The following is a 22,906-nucleotide window of genomic DNA, read 5'->3' as shown; positions in this document are numbered from 1 at the left end:
GGGGGGGGGGGGGGGGGAGAGGCTTCTCGTCGCGGTTGGCAGTTCGCGTAGTCCGCGGGAACCGAGCCAAAAATATTATTGCAGGACGCGTATGGCCGTCGCGCGGTGCATCCAGGTCGTAGGATGACGCCTTGTAATGCAGCCGGTGCAACATTGCGAGACGAGCGTGGAAAACGAAGCGTGCGAGAGACGGCGTCTTCGGGCCGTATCCTCGGTCGTATCCGGTCTTCTCGCCTGAGCCGTCCTCGTTGCAATTTCGCGGGGTGATTATTGTAACTGCACTTTGCAAATTAGCGGGGGAGTCGGATCGCGACCACCCCCTCGTTTAGGCGACTATTGAGGAAATGGAGAGGCGACAATGATACTTTTTAACGAGGTGTTTCGCGCTCGGAGGCCGGTGCGAGATGAGGAGGGCTTTTTCTTCGTTCCAGTGGTGAATGGTGACTTTCGGGGTGTGATAATACGGTTGAAAAAGAAATTGCCATGTTCAAGTAAATATTTACTCGGGAGTATTGCAGCAATTGATTTTATTTGGATTATGTAAATATTATTTGAATGCAGTGCTTCTTTTCTTCCAGCGTGCTACATTCAAGTAATCTTTACTGAATCCAAACGAAATAAACTATTCCAATATTTCCTTAGCAAATATTTACTTGAACGTAGCGATTCTTTTCTCAGCGTGGTGTTGTTACGCTGTTTTCCGTTTGTCGCGAATGCGAACAAACTTCCGCGCGGAATAATTCTCTTACGGAACTAACGTCGGTCTGATTTGTCCGCTTTAAAACGCCTTATTTCGCGTTTACTCTCGATAGCGCTTATTATCGTCATTTACTGCGCCGTTAATTGGCGACGGTCGCTCTCCGACACTTCGTTGCAGAAGATAACGCTGTGAGACGACTTTTAAGCTCTCCCGCCGAATCTCGAGAGCATGTTGACGGAAAGCGAGCGAGAGACGGGGGGACGCGGGGAGCGAGCGAGTGTAGCTGCAAGCTTATCCTAATTGCCGGTAATAAAAGCTTTTTATCGGGCAGAGTTATGCTTTCGTTCGCTTCGGTGGCCACTATTATCTCGCCTTGCCGCCGGCGAAAAAATCATATCTAACCAATACGCGGACAGACGGACTTTTGCGGACGGGCGGCGGCGGTACGGCGAATCGAGCGAGCGCGCGAATCGCTCGCGAGTCAGGACGGGGGAGGAAAGGGATGAAATTATGCCTCTGCTGCGGGGGTTCTTGCGAGGGTTCCCCCTTGAGTAAAAAACCGAAAAAAAAGGGGAGCGAGATGCCCGAAAAGCGGAATTTTATGCATGGATAAAATTGCTAACTGCACTTCTGCGCCGACCTGTTCTGATTTATCAACAAGCTGGCTCGGAGCCAGTGTGAATACCGTAAGAAGAGGAGGGCCCACGTTACTTTTTGTCGTTGCGCTAACGGCGTAATAACGTTGAGTGACTGAGCACGGCTCCCGTACGTGGCTTTTTGTATCGCGAGCTCGGTAATTTATCGATATTTTTGCCAGGCTGCGACGACGGGCGATTTTTTATCGCGCAGAATTGCAAGGCGTGCGAGGCTTTAAAGACTCGCTCGGCGTGACGGACGCTGCAACGTGGCGTCGTCGCCGACTCGTCCGTTAATCCGCATCGGCACCGAAGTGCCAAAAGAGGTATGCCGGTGTAGGGCCGAGTCGACGGCTGCAATTGTCGGCGTTCTATCGAGTGCTTTTCACGCTCGTTTCCGAGTAGATGAATCGGAGTGAAGGTAGGCCAGTCTCGGTGGTAGTTTCAACCGACGGTCGACCGGCCTTTCGCCGGCTTGTTTATTAAGGCCGTTCCGCTTTTAATAAGCTGGAACCGGCCGCCTTCGGCCGCCACGCGGGGAGATCCCCGGCTCTCGTTAAAGCCGCGGTTTCACGCTGACCAACTTTTATTAGATTCAGCGGCGTGTCCGCCGGCTGCCGTTAAAGCCCGCTAAGTTATGCCAGACTGTTAGCCTCGGTGTCGGCTGCAACGTCCGTCGTCCATCGTCCACCGAAGGACGGGAGTCGCCACGATAACGAGGTAAAAGTTAACTCCAGTCGTCGAATAATTCGAGGAAAAGCGCCGAAACCGACGCACCGTTTTGTTTTTTTAGTCTGTGAAGCCTCGTTGAAGGTGTCCAGTTGATGCGCATGAATGCAAACCAGTAACACCTCTCTGTCAAAATATATGAGAGTCTTATGAAAATTATTACATATTTCCTTGCAGATATCTATTTTTTTTTTTTTCAAGGAATGCGTTGAATTAATGTGAATGTGTTATTTTGGTATTATATTCGTATACTTTTTGACACATTCCCCGTGTTAAAGCAACCGAAAATTTCATTGGGCTATTTTTCCAATATAAAATTTTTACCGTGCATTTTGCAGCATTTTGCAGCCTATAAACATAGGTGTGTCGGTTTGCGTCAATTTCGGTGTTTTCCTCGTACGCAATTAACACGTTCATTGCCAATCACGCGATATCGCGTGATGCGAGTTCTCACCAAACGGCCGATCACGCGTTATCGCGTAATAGATATTTAGAGTACATAAATCCTATGTACATAATAATAAAAGCATATAAATAATAATATATTAACTTATTTTGAGCACAATAAAAACTAAATAAAAAAAAAAATACGAAATTCCAATTTTCAGCTTGGCAATGAACGTGTTAAGAACGAATGTTTCTGGCGTTTTCGTTATTTGTAACTACGTCACCGACTGCGCCTCGACAAAATCGACACCGCGCTTCCAAGTGTTTAATCTTTGCATCTGCATTCTTGGAATTCCAAGTTCTTAATGAGGATACGGGATTATCGCGGTTACCCGCTTTCGAAACGAGCAGAAAATACACGCGAGGATGCGGAGTGGCGCGCGCGGGTATCAGTAAATTGAGGGTTTAAAAAAAAGAAAGGAGAGAAACGAGCCCGACAGAGAGCGGAGTCATAATTCGCGCGATATATCCATAGTGAACGGCCAGATAAGTTAATTACCTTTACAAGCATAAATAACGACAATTGCGTCCGATAAACGGGTCGCGCGCGCGACCCTCCGCGCCGGTTCCTTGCGACATTTTTATACGCTCCACGATCGCGATATTTTTACACGCTTTATCTCGCACGTTGTTACCGCGAGCGAGTATTAGTACCGTAAACGCTCCAATGAACTTTAATCATCGGAATAAAAGCGCTCTCGCGATGTCTATTTGCGGAAGAGAAAATGATCACGGAGAGGGGGAGGGTGGCGAAATCAAATTCGTCGGTTTCTATCGGACATACATTCCGGTGTTCAGCGCTCGTTGCTCTCTGAACACGCAAGATAAGCGGATAAATCAATAAGAACGCGTCGACCTCGTCTCTCAGATCCGGAGGGTAATTTTAAAACCACGCGTCACGCAATATTTCCTACCTGTCGCTACTTATCGTCCATCTGGACGACGCACGTGATCCTTTTATAAGTATTCTCCTCGCGACTTCTCCCCCGTGTCCATCCTCGGCGGCGTACCGTGCCCGTATGACCTTCTTCGCTCAAGCAGCAGTTTTATTTTTTTTTTTTTGCCTTCGACCCTAGGGGCAAAAGTCGCAGGTTCCTGCAAGCTGTGCGGGATGGCCGGTTTCGCGGAGCCGGTAGACGTAAGTCGTCTTTTATTAGTTTGACCAACAGCGGTCCACTTTCTTCCCTCTCGCGCGTTCCACCGCCTGTCGGTCTTTCCTCTCTGTGTGTGTGTGTATGTGTGTGTGCCGGAGGAAAAGCGCCGGCGGGCGAAAAAAATGACCGACTTTATCTTCTCTCGAGATGTGCGACGGTTTATTCTTGCCGCTTCTTGTGTATCTAAGAGATGCCATGAATTCTGCGGATACTTTCGGATCGCGAGGCAGGTAGTCGATGAGAATAGACGCGCTTCATTACCGCGATATGGACGGAATAAATCGCGAGCCAAGCGTGTGCGCACCGAGGAAGTTCGGGGGGAGGGACGAGGTCGAAATACGAGCGAGCTTTGCCGGACACCCTATACAAACCGTTAATTTCCAATGTGAATGCTTAAAGCGCTTTGACACACCGGCGGCAGGGTCAATATGCGCATCGAGTTCGGCGAGTGTCTCTAATAGAGCGGTTAGATACCTTTAATGGAAGTCACGGAGTTAATTGAAGTGTGCTGGCAATTACTCACCTCCCGGGGAACGATCATTCACGCCTCGATTCTGATCTCGCGTATAATAATTCGTTTGACGTGCCGCGCGGGGCGCCGACTGCGTTAATTACTAAACGGAGTTATGTAAACGCGCGGGAACTTCCCCGTGTAAAGATGCGAGGCGCAGACGGCACGGGAACGGCAGTGGTGCTCGTTAATAATCGTCGTCGGACGAAGTAACGTCGCGGCGATCGGCTCATCGAGAATGAGGGTCGATCGGGAAAGCGATCGCCAACGAATCGCGAGTTTTCGCGCTCGCTGCCGCGAGGAAGCTCGCCGCTTGAAATCACCGTCGGTCACCGGATCCCGGCGAAATTCCGCGATCCGCTCGCGAAGAACCTCCGCGAGACACCCGTCCCCGGGCGTTCCCGGCGAGCGTGAAAACAACAACGACGAGCCGGCGATGGGGAAGAGCGGGGAAGCAATTACTCCTGCGTCTCGCGTTCTGAATTCTATACGTCGCTTATTCGGCGACAGTCGCGGAGGAACGCGATCGCGCAGCCCGTCCGTCGATCCGCAATATTTTCCGCTGATAACCGGTCGACCGTCCCGTTTCTCCTCTGATATACGATCGGACCCTACTTTTCTCATCGTGCACACGTCTCCTCGTAAAGAGTATACCCACGAGTATAGAGAGGGATGGACGAGAGGGGGTGGGGGGAAGCAGATAAAGAGCGAGAGGCAGCGTCGTGGAGCGAGACGCGCGCGGAGTCTACAACGGTGGACGGTCGGAGGGTGAGCGCAGTGAAAGATAGTGTAAAACGAAAGAGCGCCCGGCAATCTCGACGTTTCCCTTCCATTTCGAAATATCGTCTCTGTACACTTAGCTAGGTGTCTGAGAATCTACGGCCTCGTAATTGATCGTAAAGAGCACCAAACTGCGCGTGCAACGAGCAGCGTCGGACGGAAGACGGGAGCGCCGTGGGAAGAAAGAGAAAGAGAGATCGCGGGCCCGGGGGAGGAACGGAGGTAAAGGATTGCGGAGAGTGGGATGTGGGTGGCCGGTGAACGAGGGATGGAAGGACCGACCACTCGTTTCACAATTTCCGGAGTGACTCTCCGCGGGGCCGAAGTGCCGGGTGCGTTTTTGCGCGCTGGGGAGGAAAAAGCGCGTTTCCACGTCCCCGTGTGTACACCGTGCTTCTCTCGTTGTTCCTTTCTTGCTCCCCGTCCGCGCCGCGGACTCGGATAACGCGGAATCGTCGACTTCGGCGCGGTTATCGACTCGGATTTACGGGCTCGCGCGCCCGTTATTTCGAGGAGACGCGCTAAAAAACGCCGAGACGAGGTCTTTCGAGTTTCAAGGGGGCGTTTCAAGTCCAGCGTGAACTTCGGCGCGCGTGTATCGGTGTGGGCACAGTGTCGTACGAAGGTGCCACACGCTGTCGACCGATGATACCGGTCGGCGAAAATTATGCCCGGGATAAACGGTCGATTCTGATCTACTTCATGGCGTCGGTCACAAATATAACAATTAACGTCCAAACATAGCTCCAATTTTTATCATAAGCAATCATTTTATTCTTTTATTGTAACATTGTTTTGGGAGACCGTCAGAAAACCGTCTAACGTTTAAAAGGAATTTTAATTTTTCTAACGGTACGAAACTTAAAAGTAAAAAATTACAGTGAAAATCTGTCCTGTCGCTTTATTTTCATACTTCGTACTATTAATTTACGAAAATTAAAATATAACCTGTGTTCTTGAACTGTGGCTAAATAATAATTTTTATTGTCATTTTCTGTTTCAACGCATAAACGTAAATAGAAAGAAGTAACATTTAAAAAAGGCACTATTTATGATACGAAATTCATTTGCTAATGTTTGCTTTGCTAATTTATCACTTAACAACCGTCGTACAAAAAACAAGAACTCTTATCGGAGTTGTCAATATTAATTGATTTAGAAACGTTACGTCGTCACAGTTTTTCTATTAACACTTCAAAGAAATTTTTTAGTCTGAGCGTAAATATTCACCGTTTGTATTTTCCGATAGAACCGACTGCTCCACTGATAGTTACTCTCTCTCATCTTGGGTAAACACTCAGGAAAAATTGGACTTTAAAAATAAACGAATCTTTGTATTGTATCAACTGTTACCCGATCGATGACGTTGCAGTACCGGTTTTCTTTTTTTTTTTTTGTTAATTTCCGGGCGTTTAACCGATTACTGTCACCGGCGTGCTCACACCGAGAGAGCTCGATCATTAGGCAAGGCAAACATTTTTCTTTCGTCTCGGGAGACTCGGACCTTGCAGACATAATTTCAAGAACGACGAGAGCACCGCGATCGATCGCGAGAAGAACCAATCTCTCGGAAACGAGAGTAATGCGAGCGATCCCTCGCGTTTCGTTTCAGCCAGCGCGTTATTTCTGTGCCGTTTTCACACGCCCCTCCAAGATCCGGTTTTTCACTTTCCGATTTGAGGTTCAGACTTAACCTGATAATGACGTGAAAATTACATTTTCCTATTCATGGTTAATCATCAAATTTTTCAATTTACCACTACAAAACCGTCAGTTTAATATTAATAATTAGTTTAGCCATAAATAGAGAAGCACAAATTTCCCATTATTATCGGCTTAAGTTTGAACTACAATTTAACCGGAAAATGGAAAACCGGGTCGAAGACACGGTCACATAAAACCAACAGTGAATTTTCCCCCACGGTGGCGGATACTAAACATTATCATCAACAGTTTTCTTTTCTCCAACATCACCGCATTTTTCTCGCGCGCGTTTATTTTTCACGAGGACCGAAAGTCGAGGCGTCCCGACTGTTATTACCTCGCGTCGCCTAAACTTACGAATTTATGCGGTGCAAGAGCGATTTCTCCTTTCATCGCATAATCACGCATATACGTTGCGTAATCGACACAGGCATGCGTTATCAGGGAAGAAGGGAAGAAACTCGCGGTGCAACGAGGCGGCTGACATTAACGCGCTATCGTAATAATTATGGGCCGTAAAGAGTGCGGGCTCGTGCATAAGCCCGGTCCTGAAACAGACGAAACTGCTAGGTAGAAACATGCCAGACCAATATCCGCGCTCTGCCTCCTAAGTCATGCGTTTAAATTACCTTATTATGAGGCAAGGCTGTCATAATTATGAGCGCGGAGCCGCGTAGAAAGAGAGAAAGAGGGATGGCGCTAGGAACAGCGCGAGGAAGGGAGGGGTGAAAAAGCGCGGATGGTGGAGGCGACTCGGGGCTGCTGGCGGGCGTGAGAGGAGAGGGGAGGGCAGCGAATCGTAGGGTGGAGTGATAGAGTAATTAACATCCAGTCAATTCCAGACCGTGCCAATAATTTCCTACCTTCCTCCACCTGACTGACTTGGTGCGCTCTGCTCGGGCGCGAACTCAGAGAAATATTCCGCATAGCTGCCGTAACGCGCGCGCGCGCGCTCCCACCCGGGAAAAGTATTCCCGTCGACGTTTCTTCCGGGCGAGCGAGAGAGAAAGAAGAGTGGCCGGCGAAAGGGGGGAGAGGCGAAGGGGGGAAAAAAGGAGACGCTTATTGCGTACCTCGGGGACACTCTCGTCTCTCGCGCGCGCCCGTAATAATTGCGTATTAACTCCCGGATAGTCCAGCAATTTTCTGAAACATCACGTAGCCTAAGTGGGATGCCGAGAGAAAGAGAGGAGGAGGGGGAGGCGAGGGGAAGGGCGAGATGTCGCGCGTTGTGTTCGTGCTACTTCTTTTTTTAGAATCCTGTTACACGAAATGTCCCGGATGCCGGGAAAATGTTTGAAAGAATATTTCCGTTTATTGCGCAGGAGGAGATGCGGAGTGTCTGAGTATCCTGCGCTAAGTGGGACATCCGTTATATACGCTACGCATTGCAATCGGAGGTACGCTTGATACTTCCGAAATAAAATGGGCAAGATTCAAGCAGTTGTAACTTCACCAAAGATTGTCGCGTCGCGATTACCGAAATCCAAATCTTAAGGTAGGGTTTCAAAGCTTGAAGTTTCTATTTATTTTCGAATTATCTGTGTCGTTTTTGGGCTCATTTTAATTCTGGTAATTTTTCCATACCGAAAGCGACGAGCTGGAGAATTTTCTCTTAGTCTTTAGGTATGTCATAAGCGCGGGAAAAAATCTGAGAGAATTTTCGACTTTTTCATGCGAGAGACTGAAATTTTCTCTGCAATTTACTTCGGGGACGAAATTTCTCTATAATTCTTCATTTCCGAGTTACCAAGAATTTAAAGGAGAAAACACAAAAAAATTGATTCGTGATGCAAAATTATTTTAGTTTATACCGACACTTACTCGGGTTCAATGTATTGCCGGTGTAACGGAAAACAATTTTTTTCACGTCTGTTGAACGTTATTTTTAATATTTGCTTTCGCTGAAATTAAGCGGTCGCACACATGAACAATTACCCATTTAGCGACAGACACCCTGTATATTTTATACGCGCCTATCATCCCCGTCTTCTTTCGTCTGCAAAAGTAACGAACAGTATCAAAATTTCAATGATCCTTACCCATATCGCCCGCAGCGATTTCGATTCAACTGTGTGAGTTCCCTTCTTCATTTCTATTCCAAGGAATTCAGTTTGAATTTTATGCGTGGATTATGGGATACACGCGTTTAAACATTAAAATGAATACGCGAATTATATTACGACGGCGTCGTGTCTCTTCGTGTCGACGTCGACAATCTCCCCGAGACTCTTCGCGTGAGGTATCGAGTTTGTAAGGAAAAATACATAGAGTCCCCCTCCGCCGTAAAGGATATATCCACCCTTCTTCTTCGCGTTAAGGTGACAAGAAATGTACAGGATTTACAGCGGCGTGTAAAGTAACGTCTCTACACTCGCACCGTGAAAATTTTCGCGGGAAATAGGTCCCCGTGTCTCACAAATCTCTCGCATTCGCGTAAACGGATGCACTTACGCAGGTAGGTATAATAAAGTACACCGCGCTCTGTAAAGCGGGTCATGTTTATGCCGCTAATATGGCGCGCGCATTCGTATAATTATATCTTAAATATATGCGGAAAATATATATTATATTCAGCGCACTCGCTAACTTGGAATTAACGACCGCTCCGTAACAAATTCCATTATTCGTATTCGCGCGAAAACGCGAATATAATAAAACATAGGCGAGTGCGCGAGATCATTTTCCAGCTTGTTGACAGGCGTACATATTGAAAATAGAATCGGAATTGCGCTCGTTCCCGCGTCGTCCTCGATTGTTCGAGTCGTCGGATTAATATTAATCATTTAGAGGCGCGCGAGAACTGTAAGAGCGTCGACGCTCAAAACACAGCATTATTAATCCCCCTCTCCTATTAATTCGTGACGCCGGAAGCGTTTATTCAATCCGAGACCGAATCGAAATCAAATCGTCGAAGATACGGGAATCAGATCGGATCGGAAATGCAAACTAGGACCAGTGTTTCCTTTCGAAGGCTTTGACACTCGAGTCTCCGAAGATTCGGAGCTTCGGTGTTCGTCGTTCGAATGTCGAAAATATCGAAGCTTCGGAACGTCGGAATTATATGATTTTTTGTTTTACTATATAATTATACATAATAAATTATATTAAATTACATAACGTCTGGATTGTACTCGACGAGGCTTCGAAGTTGTCGAAGATTAACAGCAAACACTTCTCGAGTCTGAACGGAGCGAAGAAAGAGGGCCGGATTATCGTTGGATCTCTGCGATCGCGGGGTTAGTCGTTATGATTCGCGATAACAACGGCGGCGGACCGCAAAATTTCCTGGCTACGCTCTCCGGTCCCGGTAATATACATTCATGACGGCAAACAGATTTCAGCGGAAGCGTGTCAATCGAGGTCTACGCGATGCTCTCTCTCTCTCTCTCTCCTCGGTAGCTAGCACGTATTGCTCCTGATCGCGTCCTTACAAAGTTCCGCTCGATAGATAGGACGCGCTCGTGTAACCCACATAGCGTGCTCCTCGGTTTCGCGTGGACGTGGCAACAGATACGACTTGGCGACGAGGCGCACGAGAACTGCTGGAGACGCGTAGGTATGTCCCAGCGCGAGTTTATGAGGGCATAACTTAGGGCCAAGTATGCGAGACGGAGGACGCGGAATTCCGAAGTTCTCCGGATCTCCTCGGAGGTCCCCCTCCTCGCTTCCTCGGTACCCTCGGCTCTTCCTGTTCCGCCGGCGAGCGACGTCTGCGACCGTCGGCGAACGTGTTGCACGCGTGTCGCCGCATCTCCCATGGTGGCCACGTGTCCGCGCGAACAACAACAAGCGGAGCCAATTATTCAGGCGCGACGTCACGAACGGCGCACGTGTAATCCTCTCTACAATTAATTAGGATTAAATAACGCCGCGGCTGACCTGAGTTGGAAGCGAGTCGGAGACGCGACGGTGAAGGAAAAACGACGAGTTCGGGGAAACGCGCGTTCGGAAAATCGTGTCGCGTCTTTAATAGCAGTCGCATCGCGTAGCGCCGTATTCTCGGCATCAAAGGGACCGTAAATTTAATATCTCATATTTATCGAGCGAAGTTGCGTTTTTATACATTTTATCCACTACTTAAATAATAAATGTTAATTCGTAACGAAATTGAGGAAGACGTATATACACGATATCATACAAGTATGAACATTTTATTTTCCGCTTTTTTCATTAACACGTTCACGCCGGGTNCGTCGCAGTCAAAGTTGTGAATTAAAATTTCCTCTTCCTCAGCATACTCATTCATTCGTAGCTGTCTTCCTATTATTTTCTTCCATTCATTATCACCATCGTCACTTTCTAAATTGGATTTAAAATCTTCTTCCTCCGAGGAATGGTCATTCAGTTCATTATATAATGATTCGTTATCGTTGCATGCCTCATCTGAAGAGCTCGAAACTATTCTAAATCTTCGCATCTTCTTTGTGGTTATAATAATAGATTCTTCAGACGAACCACTTTCCTCCAGATCCATTTTATCTATCATTTATATGGGCAAAAATTCAAAAAAAATTCTAACCGCCTCTGTAGAAGAAAAGATAATTTTACCTACCTTTACACTTGATGCAAGAAATGTGCGCTCAAAAAAACACTATGTCAGAACTGTTCCAATTTCGCATGTAGCGCGTTAGAAGCCTCGAACTGTTATGATTTCGCAATAAGCGTATTCAAACTCGCAACGATATTGCCCCGCCCCACGAAGCGTAAGGCGATAAGACAGTCCCGCCCCACGCGGAGAAACGTAGATTTTTGCGTGAACGTGTTAATCCTATTTTTATGCATTAGTTAATCCAGTAGAGATACACAGTAGAAAGGGATATAATATATTGAGGAATTTCTTTACCTTTTATTATTTTAATCTGTGACTGTAGGGCGATGAAGTAGCAACAATGAAAGACAGTTCTAACAAAGGAAGTACGATTCTAGATTCAAAATTTCTCTCTCTCCCTCTCTCTCTCTCTTTCTCTTTCGGCTCGAAAAATCTACTCGTTGTCAACCGAGGGATGTTAGCGAATCGAGAGCTTTGCGAGAGGCTCTCGACGGATATGCAATATCGGCACTTAGCGGCAGGGTTGGAAAGAACGGAATCCAGGCGACGGGTTGCACATAGACATGGTAGCCTCAGGTCGCTCTCGAGAATCAACGCGCAGCGAAGCAAGATGGATAAGGGTAGACGGCAAGTGGGAGCAAGGACAAACCCCATTCACGACACGCGGGGATCCAGTTCTAGTCCTCACGGTCCGCCCTTTCGGACGACAAACAAAAGCTAATGCACTTCTGCCGGATAACTGCTAACACTCCTTGGTGTCGTTCATCTCTTTCTCTCTCTCTCTCTCTCTCGCTCTTTCGCTCTCTCTTTCTCTCTTTCTCCGTCGGTTCTCAGTATCCTTCCGCTTCTCTGCCCGCCCATTACGTCGCTTTTCTCGCCGCTCTTCTCGCTGTACCTTCTTCCTCGCCTTTTCATCCCACCCGACGGTTAACTGGAGCGGCAGTCTTCTGTCCGCGTGTTCAGATACGTCGCCGGCCTATTCCGAACAAATCTCCGCCGTCTTCCTTTATTTGATTCACCTCTGTAACAAGGTTGCGATTGCAAAGCCGATGGACGTAAACTCAATGAACCGCGAGGACGTGGCGGCGTGAGGATACCGCGCTCTCTCCTGCGCTGACATCTTCTCTCGGATTTCCCGCAAATGACGCGTAACACCGAAATCCTCGCATTCATATTTTACACGGATGAAACGAATTTCCGGGTCTCTCTCTCTCTCTCTCTCTCTCTCTCTCTCTTCTGTTTTATAGCAAAAGTGTAAAGGCACTGAGGGAGAAAAGGCGAGATATTTCACATATCAAATAATAAATCTGTTCGCGCGAGCTCGATCCGATAAAAAAGAATATCCTACCACGAACGACGATAATTTAATTCGCCGGCGATACGGGGCGCGAGGAAAAGCGGACGGACGGATTAATTATTCATCTCCGATCGAGCTCCGGGAGATCGCGATTTAGCGGCGCAATAATTTAGACGGATCGCGAGATCGGCCGCAGAAACCGGAGCGCCGCCGCCGTGAAACAAGCGGCGAGCATTGAATAATGCATTACGGATAGCGGATAATGGAACAAAAAGGCCGGGCTATTAAAGAGAAAGGAAAAGGGGTCGAAGACGTGCCGCGGAATTTTAGGGATTTCGCGAGAGAGGTAGGAGATGAAACCCGCGGCTAATGTTTTGCATCTCCGGGACGAGATGGGGGCAATATGCCGTCGCGTTAACGATTCCTCACGGGCGCGAGAGACGGCGCAGGTGCTGTCGAAATGAAAGCGGCGATGGAAACGTGAGAGTGCCCGCGCGCCGCCTCGTGGAAGAAGAGAGTGTGTGTGTGTGAATTTTCGCCGCTATCGCGGCGACACACAGTGGGACGCAACGGTGTTCCAAAATTCAAAATAAAGCGGCTAATGCGATGGAGAAAATTGTAAATATTTTCCAAATTGTGCACTATCTAAATTTGTGTGCCGAAAGAAGGATTTGACATTACTGACTAACAAGTAACCAAAATCTGGCCGATATGTGCCGATCAAAGATTTGATTTCTGCAACTAAATAATTTAATTCCGTGTATTGTATACACAATATACGGAACTGCAGTACTGTATATAGAGTGTACGGAACTAAATTTGCTTGGTTGCAGCAATCAAACCTTCGGTCGGCATATATTGGCCGGATTTTGATACCTGTTACCAAAACCTTCTTTCAGCGAATATTGCGCTTTGAAATAATATAAACGCATTCATTTTGTTCTCGTATAAAAAAACTTATAACGTATGATACAAGCGCCACTTGAAATAAAAAAATCTCAGTATATCTCAATATATTTCGTATTGAATCGATATTCAACACGTGTAAGTGTTAAAATAACACATTTTTTTCTTCAGTGTCGATTAATTTTGTTAATTTTTCACATAATGTTTGTGTTACTTTTCAACACACTCATCTTAGGTTAAATTAACACAAAAATTCGTGTAAACACTTAGAACATATGCAAATGTGTGAAATTTAACATAAAATTTTTTTACTCTCTAGGTGATAATTTTACTTTAAAATGCCACACGTTCCCAGAATAACCAGATTAACCCTCTTATTAGAATAAAAGCAAGATTCATGTTCATAATACGCTACTATTATATGTTATATGCCCTTTTTTCCCGAGTTATATTTCAAATGATGAAATTCATTAGAAGGAGAGAGGAAACTAAAAATTACGTTATCACATATTACGTTATCAGAACACATACACACACACACACACATGTAAGATTCTATTTACCTATCGAAAGCAAATCGGAAAGATATTTTAGTACACACCAGTGTTTATTGCTCATTCCCAAGCCCATTTACAGAGACATCGAATACTGAAAGAAAAAAAAAAAAGGAAAAACAGCAAACTCGTCCCACTGCGCGTCTCGTCCCGCGAAACGGTGACAAAGCGCACAAACGCTGCCCCTTTAACTCGAACTCGCGCAGCTTCCTCTCGATCGCAGTTTCGCGCGCGCGCGGAGGAGGAGGCTGTAAAAATTTCTCCGGGGAAAGTAGCCGAACGCACGCGAAGAATAAAGTTAGCGCCGGCTAGCTGCGTGTTTACAAGGCAACGTGGGCGTACGTTTATTGTAATGTCACCGGCAGACGCCGCGCGCGCGAACTTTATTCCGCGCGCGATATACTGTTTCATCGTTTTGTCCCGGTAACAGCAGAAAATTTTCTGCAATTACGGGGCGAGGCTGCGTACTTTCTCGCACATACGCACGCACAAACACACACACACACACACACGCAGCGTGCGCAGGAGATAAAATTCGCTCCGGCCAGCCGCTCCGCGTTCATAAAACATATTTAAACGGTATTCTGAATTTGCGTCGCGCGCGCGCGAGCACGCGAGCACCGGGGAAATAAATTTACGAGCCGCTTGAATAGAAATATACGCCGTATTTAAATTTATCGCGATGTTCATTGTGATATTTTACGCGTGCGCGCGCGGGATACGTAAACTCATGTAAAATGGATCGACACGTTGCGAAATTAGTTATCGCGGCCGGCGTCGCGCCGGCTTGAACACGAGTGCGAGTCATTTTGACAGCGGCGACCGTCTGTTGTATATCGATTGCCGCACGCAGCGCGGCCGCGATATTTAATACGCTCGTTGCCGGTACATAATATTCGCGGGCGTTCTTTCGTCTCGACGCGCAGCTCGCCGGTTTTTGTCTATTCGTTTCGATCGCACACTCCTCCGCTTTTACCGGTATGAAACACGACAGGCGGAGTCAATTCGCGCGACGACGGAGGCAAAAAGAAAGAGACGAGAGGGCGGTACGCGCGCCGATAATCGAGATAAGATAATCGCGTCGTCGAAAACGGTGTTATTGTGAGCGTGAATACGACCGGCACCACCGGAAAATTCTTTACATCCGCGCTGAATAAATGAAATTTTCTAATCGAATCGGCGGCCGCCGCGGGGACGACGGCTCGATAAGCGTGAACGGGAAGGATACACGAGTGAGCTAACGCGGTACGAAATTGTGACAGCTTCTGCCAACTCCCGGTGTCGTGGACCGATTTAATATGTAGTATAGCTATAGCGCTCCGCCGATTGACAGGAGCTCCCGACAGGAGGCCGGGGGTGGAGGGGCGGATCGGGGACGGGTTCCTGTCCCACTTTTCATTCGTCACGATCGATCGTGCCGGTATTAAGTGCGTATTACGAGGTGATTAATTTGACACTTCTGCCGCGTCCGCCCTCTCGTCTACCCGTTTTGGCACGCTGCCCGCGGCGGGAGGCCGGGGGGAGAAATACGCCCGCCGACTAATAATTTTTACATTTTAAATCAATAGCGCGACGTGTGCGAGACGCGTGTTTCGCACGCTCGTTATGATAATTAGAAAACCGCGGTAATCGCGATTATAGTGATTAGAGGGGATTTGAATTGCGAATGAGGCGTAGAGAGAGGGGAAGGGGGGGGGCAGGGGGAAGTACTTTTTGAGAGAGTAGAGAGCGATGACGGTCGCGCGGGAGGCCGGGCAATTCGCGCAACGCGCCGCTAATTTAAACGAAATTCGATGAAACGCGATATATCGACGAGCGCCGAGTCGCTGGACGCACCGAAGGAAGCCGCAAATTTCGATTGATCTGTCGAATGTTGCCTGAGTAAAATAACACGGCTGTTTAATTTCGCTTTTAAACCCGAGACCGCGCGGCGTACACGGCAGGAAACGTTTTGTACTGTTTTTGTGCCGTTAAAACCGGTCCTCGTTAAAATTGTTATATTTAACTTTCGGCATACCCGTGTGTTAATTTAATATATTGCGCTTGTGTTGTCTCGACGTTCGACGTGGGGTTGATATTCAACGCGTGTAAATATTAAAATAACACTTGTAAATGTTAATATGATACATTTTACACTTCAGTGTCGATTAATATATCGTGAATATTAATTTTGTGTTCATTTTTTACATAATATTTGTGATACTTTTGAACACACTCATCTTACGCGACGTAACATGTTAATCATTTTGCGCAACATACGAGATAAATTAACACAAAAATTTACGTCGACCGTTTGGGATGTGTGAAACGTGTTACATTTAACGCGGAATTTTTCACCCGCGCAGAAATGGCCAATAAAGGCCAAAAGAGGAACTGAAAAGCGGGACATCAGCGATGCAGTTGATACTGCTGTCATAAGAAAGACCAAATCTACCTATCTATGAAAGGTAGACAATGATATTCCGAATGATATTCCCGGCTCAACGCCAGTCGCTTCTCCGTTGAAGTTTCATCAAATTTCCAATCGCGCTCGTCCTAAAGCGTGTTCCTCCGAAATACTCTTTCATCGAACGCCGCTCCAAAGAAAGGAAACATTTTTGTTCGGTCAATCGCGCCGGCGAAGCCGTATTCACGCGCGCGCGAAACTCACCCATCACCTGAACGTTTGGTATAAGACCAAGCGAAATGGAAGAGATCGAATTGCAAACGCACGCAATTAGATATCCGGAAATTACAGAAGTAACACGAGTAACACAATTATCGCCTCCGTGTGTTCCTGCGTGGGCGATCGCGTGTCTCGCGTTAAGCGAACGCGCGCCGCCTGTCCGTCGTCCACGAAATTAAGGTAATGTTCTAATTAACGCGGGATGCTCGTTATTTCTTTGAGTGCCGCGAGCGAGCCATTCTCGCAGAGTAGATATTGTCCAATTAAAGCCTCCTCACTCGTAATCGGGAGGCGAGCGAGATGGAGCGCGTGTGGAAGGCCGAGGGAGAGAGAAAAAGAGAGAGAGAGAGAGAGAGAGAGAGAGAGAAGTCGCGGTAAAACGTGACGACATCGCCCGTCGGCGTATATCGAGAACTCAGTCACCATGAGCCACCATAAAAGTTTGAGTGCGTCTCCCTTAATGCGGTATTCGCATAGGAGGAAACCCCGGGGAGAAAGAGAGAGAGAGAGAGGGGGTAGGGAGGGAGAGGAAGAGAGTGGCTGCCGCCACCGTGCCGAGGGTGGACTTGAGAAAAAAGTCATAACTGCCTTGGTTCACGGCAGCCCGTTCCGCTGTGCTGCCTTCTCTCTCCCAGCTTCTTTTGCTTCTCTCTCTCTCTCTCTCTCTCCCTCTCCCTTTTTTCTGCTCTCCTTCGCCGTCTCCGCTTCCTCCTATGCCCCGCGAGGTGGGTTAGATTTTTCTAAAGCTCTCTGTCATCGTTGAGCTTTTCAGACCTCTCCGCAGCGCTCCGTTAAGTAAGGTACACGACGTCGTGCGCGCGCGTATGCTCTCTCTCTCTCTCTCTCTCTCTCTTTCTTTCTCTATCTAGCTTTATCTATCTGACGCTCTTTCTGTCTTTCTTTCTTGCCGCCTTCTTAAATTTATTGCGCTCTCGCACTTATGTAAATCGTCCGCTTATCAGTTTCAGCCGGCAATTCGCTCGCGCGATGTTGCTCGGGACGATCGATAGGCGCGACGATTAATGTGCCGACGATCTGTTGTAGTTTTAAAACTGCCCTTAAATATCTGCTCCGACTAAACAGCATGCTGGCCGCGTATAATATTTTTCGTCGTGATCCACATGAAGGGCTTTGTTAACAAGTTCGGTGCGAATGGCCGTCGTCGAAAGGAGTTGACGTTTTCATCTTGCGATGTAATCTTGTTGGGAAAAGCATTCTTATTGTACCGGCGCGCGTGATGTTTGTTATTTTCACGTTTTCGTTACGTTTTTGCATTCTAGTTAAACACAGTGCAGAATGTGGAGGCGGAATAGCGATACCGCCATTATTCAACCCTCACGCGGAGGAGGGCTTTTCGCGAAAGCCTGCGGTTGAAAAATTTCGAATTGAACTTCACCCTTTGCCAAGCCTCTTACAATCTCGTAAACGAGATCCTCTTCTGCGTAAAAAAAAAAATCACGATTTTTCGAAATTATTTGGAGAAAACTTCGCGAGGACCCTTTTCCAACTCGACCCGGCGGCGACGCGATCGATTCCGAGAGACCCAAAGTTTCATTGCGAAAGTCTGATCGCGTAAAAGCTCTTTTACGAGCAGTTTAATACTTGGAAGCTGCTAAAGGCGCATTCGCGTTTTCCTTTTCTTCGCCGTCGGCGTGTAAGCGACTGCAAACTTATATCGAGTCTTTACGGTTTACACAGGATGGACATGTATTATCGTCGAGCTCTTATTAAAACAGTTCGATGCTCCCGGAATCCTGACTGTTTAATGAGCGAGCCAACGACGGAACGTCTCTCTCTCTCTCCCTCGCGTGTTCCTGCGTCATACGAATTAATTATTGGGAAATGAGACAATTATCGGAAGACGTTCGGCAGATAATCGCTATACTGAGAGAAATTATCGTCATCTTCGGTCTATACTATGCTCTTCTTACAATTTTAATTACAAAAATAATAATATATATAAGGTTATTATCGCTAATACCATAGTAACACTTACCAGAAAGCAATCCTCCTAATAATGCCTTTACCGTTATGATTACAACTACAAATACTAGAGGTGTGCGAATTGTTCCAGCTCGAATCGAATTACCGTTGATTCGCTTCAAGTTCATTTTCGAATCTAATCGGTTCGAATTCGAACAGCTCGATAATGTTCACTCATCGACGGTTCGATTTAGAATCAGTCCTCCGATCGCGTCATTTATATCGGAAAATGATGAACGAATAGATATCATTGAGATAAGAAACTGGTTCTTCCAAGTTAATTTTTTGTTACTAAAAAATTATGTGTGCAAGAGTATTTTTTTTTGCCAAGTAATTTGATACGATTCTGACCGTAAAATACGGATACCTTGTAAGAAGTGGACACGTAGTTCGAAAACGTTATTAATACACGGCTTGTGCGGAAGAATTAAAACTAATTAATCCCATGATTTCTCAGATATATCATGTACATATATACCAGCTGGTGAAATATGATTGCACACATACGTATGTATTTATTTTATAAACTCTGCACTTTTGCGTCTGACGTCCGTTATTCAAGCACATCCAAGATATTCGATTCCATTCGATCGTGCGGATGTTCGATCCGCACACCTGTAACAAGCACCAAATATCTTTCTCTCGCTATACATTAACACGACGACACGTTATTAGAAAGACGTAAACGCTCCGCCGGAGTGACCGGCGGCTCGGTAGTTCCCTTATCGCAGATCCGGCACGCGGCCTAAAGATTTAAGCTATTTCGGTAGTTTCTTGGCCGGCGACATCCTCAAATTATACGGCGACCGATAAAACGAATCCTCCCGCGAACTTCCCCCGAGTCGGGACTTACGACAGAAGCCTCGGGGGGGTGTCGAGAATGCCTCCTCCTCGTTTAAATATCGTCCTCTAATCTCGCTGGCCTGAACACGCGCTTACGCCCCCTCTCCCGGTCCACCCCGCGCCCCCGCCTCCTCTTCCACGTGCCTTAATTCTCCGAGTGAGCGTAAACTTCGGGGCCCCGGCTGACAAATCGCCGTAGCCGCGGATTATCCGCGGACGAAAAACTAATTAAGCCGAAATACCGCAACCGGCACGCGGAGGAGGAAGAGGATTCCGCCCCGGCTGCTTCGTGCCTTCGAACATTTCGACGAGGTCGCGCGAATGCGACGACCCTGCCGCGCCGTCCGCGGCGCATTCGCGCACACGGAAGTCACCGGGGAGGTCGGACCTCGGTGAGCCCGACGCCTACAGCTCCTCGGGACAAAAAGCGGGATCGCCGGGGCTCTTTGTCCCGCCTATCTAAATAGTTGTCGGAGTCCATAAATCCGGCCGCTTAAAGCTGATTCGTGCTGCTCGCTTAACCCCCTTTATGCGCGAGGGGGTGTACACGTCGGCGGGGCGGCCGGAGATCCAAAGTCGTATCGACCACTGCGCGATTAACGAAAGGAGGCTGAAACAGCCGTTCGCGTTTAAGCACCAGTCCCGGCAGAGAAGCTTCCCGGGGACCTCCGGTAGAGCTTTAATATTTCACCTCCTAAACTTCAAAGTGCCGAAAATGTGCGGTGATCGATTCCGATAAGCGATTCCCGATAAAACGGTGACGACGCTTGTTTGGCGATCACGCTCGTAACCCTCTCTCCTCGACATTTTTAAATATCGGATATTTAAAAAAGATAAACTACGCGTGATGAAATCTCCGGTCAAAGGTCAACTCGCACGCTGCGAGCGAGAACACGTGTTCTCTCCGCGTTGACCGATTTATCTTTTCGGGAAATCCCCCCCCTCCCCCCAATCGAATGGTGATTTCTCCTCCTACGTTCTCGATTTCCTCGTCTCGCGGACATATTCGGTCGTAGTGATTCGGTCATCGCGTCCGGGAACAGTCTTGCTGCGTTCTCGCGCGAATTCTTCGACTGGCTTCGACGGTCCTGGCGTAGCCCAGAAACCGCGAGCTATCGGACAGGAAAGCGCGCGATAGCAGATAACCCGGAAGAGATACCTACTCGGAGGGAGCGCCTCCGGGTCTCGCACCTTACTCTAAGTACACCCTAAGACGGACTTACCTCGTTGGAGATTAAGCTTAAGTCCTCTCGGCGAAGTGTCGCATTGTCTTCGTCCTTATCGTGGCAATTGACTTCGCCGCGTATCGCTCGTACGCGCGCATCCGGCGAGCCGTGGCAAAAAATACTTCACGACGGTTTCCGAAACGCGTCGACCGCGGCAATTCTCACCGGCCATTCCTCCGCTCTGATTGGGCAGCCGCTGCTGCGCCGCTGCTGTTCCGATTAGTTATCGTCGATCTCGAGCGGAAGATAACGCCGTAATTTACGATCGAAATTTATTCTCCGCCCGGCGTGTCTCGACGCGTCTATGTGGGATCTTTCATCGCCGGCTCGTCGTTATTGTGATCTTTTGTCTTTTTCTCTCCTCATCGTGCTGCTCTCTCTCTCTCTCTCTCTCTCTCTCTGTTTCGAACGCGGAAATACGCGAAAAAACGGGGTTAGTAGCTGGCGGCATTATCTTGGCGGAGCCAGAATCGCGAGAGAGGCGCAGCGAAAATAAGTTCCTGCAAGATGCATCACGTCAGGAGGAAGCGGGCCGCACGCGCACCGACTTTATGATGAAAGGAGAAGAGAAGGAGTGAAGGGAGAGAAAGAGAGAGAGGATAGCGAGAGAGGAATAAGGAGAGAAAAAGAGATGAATTTTCCTCCGTCTTCTTTCCGCGCCACTAATAGAAGTGTCACGAGCAGCCCGGTCTTATAATCTGTTCGTGCTAATTTCAAACCGCATCGGGAACACGAGGGCGTTCGGACCACAGTTTTCCCAGATTTGTCGTCTCTCGGAAGCTTTTAAACTTTCCAAACCGCTCATGGAACTCGTGATACGGGATTCCTAAAAGTGCAGAGATTAGGGTATCCCGGCTCATTCGACGTCTCGGCGCGGCTCAATGGCTTAATTCCTTATTTATTCTTATTCTTTACGATAGTATGCAACGTGTCCTCCTCTTTATTCAGTTTTGCCGGTTACGATTTGCATAAATTTTCTCCAGACGCCCAGACGACCAATTCGCGCACTGAAAAAACGCCTGCCGTTTAAAAGTAAAATTTATTTGACCCAAGTAAAATGTTTATCTCACTACTCCTTAGGAAAATATCTGCTGAAAGTGGAAATATAATTGACTATAATATGATATTTTCTTCATGTGAGATATTTATTCATATATATTAGAACCATCGCGACAAATATGAAATTCATAATAGTGAAACAATATCAGAAATTATTTTTAGGAAATATTTACCAGAGAGAAAAATCGAAATTTAAAACCACTAAATTCCTTCAGTGTAAAAGAAATACTACATAATTCTAATAAATATTCCCTTAAATTTAGAAACATTACATTTTACATTTACGTTCAGTTATTCATTCACAAATTAAGATATTACTACGTTCGTATAAGCATTTGCTACAAACTATTAAAATATATTTAAATTGATAAAGATATTACTTGATATATATATATATATAAAAGGCCGAAAAATATTTAATTACGTTTCTTGATTCTACTTGATTCCAGCACATTCTTTTTCCGTGCGTTAAATAAGTCTACACGAATTATTAACCAGAAAGATTTGCTCCGCTTTGAAGTTTCCGAAAAACTTAAAAGTCACGCACGTGCGCGTGTATCCACGTTACACCAAGAGGCTACTTTCCTCACAGTAACATAACGGGCTCTTAAAACTATTAAATTCGGTCCGTTAAGCGCACAACGCTAAGAAAGGTTCCATCGGCAGTGGATAATTAAAAAGGTAATGAGTAAGCGGATACTTTCAACGGGAAACGGTTGCGCCTTGAACATGATTCGACAGTCTACCGATGAAATAATGACGCGGACGAAAAATCAATGTTCTCCGCGTGTAGAGTTTCTCCGATATCGAGAAAAGCAGACCATCGGCACTAGCTATCGTATCTCGCGAGTGCAATAACTTTAATAACAACGGGAGAGCAGCAAATTGCAAAAAGAATTCGAGTGTGCGGCCCCGAACTTTGCCGCAGCTCGATAGATCCGGCGCGTTACACTTTGATGTGGCGCGGAAGTTCGGTGGCGATCCTCGAGTGAAAATTAGAAGGGAATTTTTTTCAAGTTTAACTTCAGAAAACCACAAAAATGCGCGAAGAAAACAATAAAGTCGGTGCAGAATGTGTCGATATTAGCATAAATAAACAAGAAAAACGGAAAAGAATGCGCGCGCTCGAGCGTTTACGCAAATTTAAATCCTGCCGAAAGC

General features: G+C 47.0%; 1 protein-coding gene across 1 annotated transcript in view; it reads left to right on the top strand.

The window, feature by feature from the left end:
- Positions 1-22,906, top strand: part of LOC106749745 (phytanoyl-CoA dioxygenase) — an 88,134-nt gene that overhangs the window by 8,792 nt on the left and 56,436 nt on the right. The window lies entirely within an intron of this gene.

The sequence above is a fragment of the Dinoponera quadriceps genome, unplaced genomic scaffold (assembly GCF_001313825.1).
Source record: "Dinoponera quadriceps isolate SergipeBrazil2010 unplaced genomic scaffold, ASM131382v1 scaffold3289, whole genome shotgun sequence".
In the NCBI taxonomy this organism is placed as follows: Eukaryota; Metazoa; Arthropoda; class Insecta; order Hymenoptera; family Formicidae; genus Dinoponera; species Dinoponera quadriceps.
Note: the sequence above shows the minus strand (reverse complement) of the source record. Positions and strands in the feature narration are given on the sequence as shown.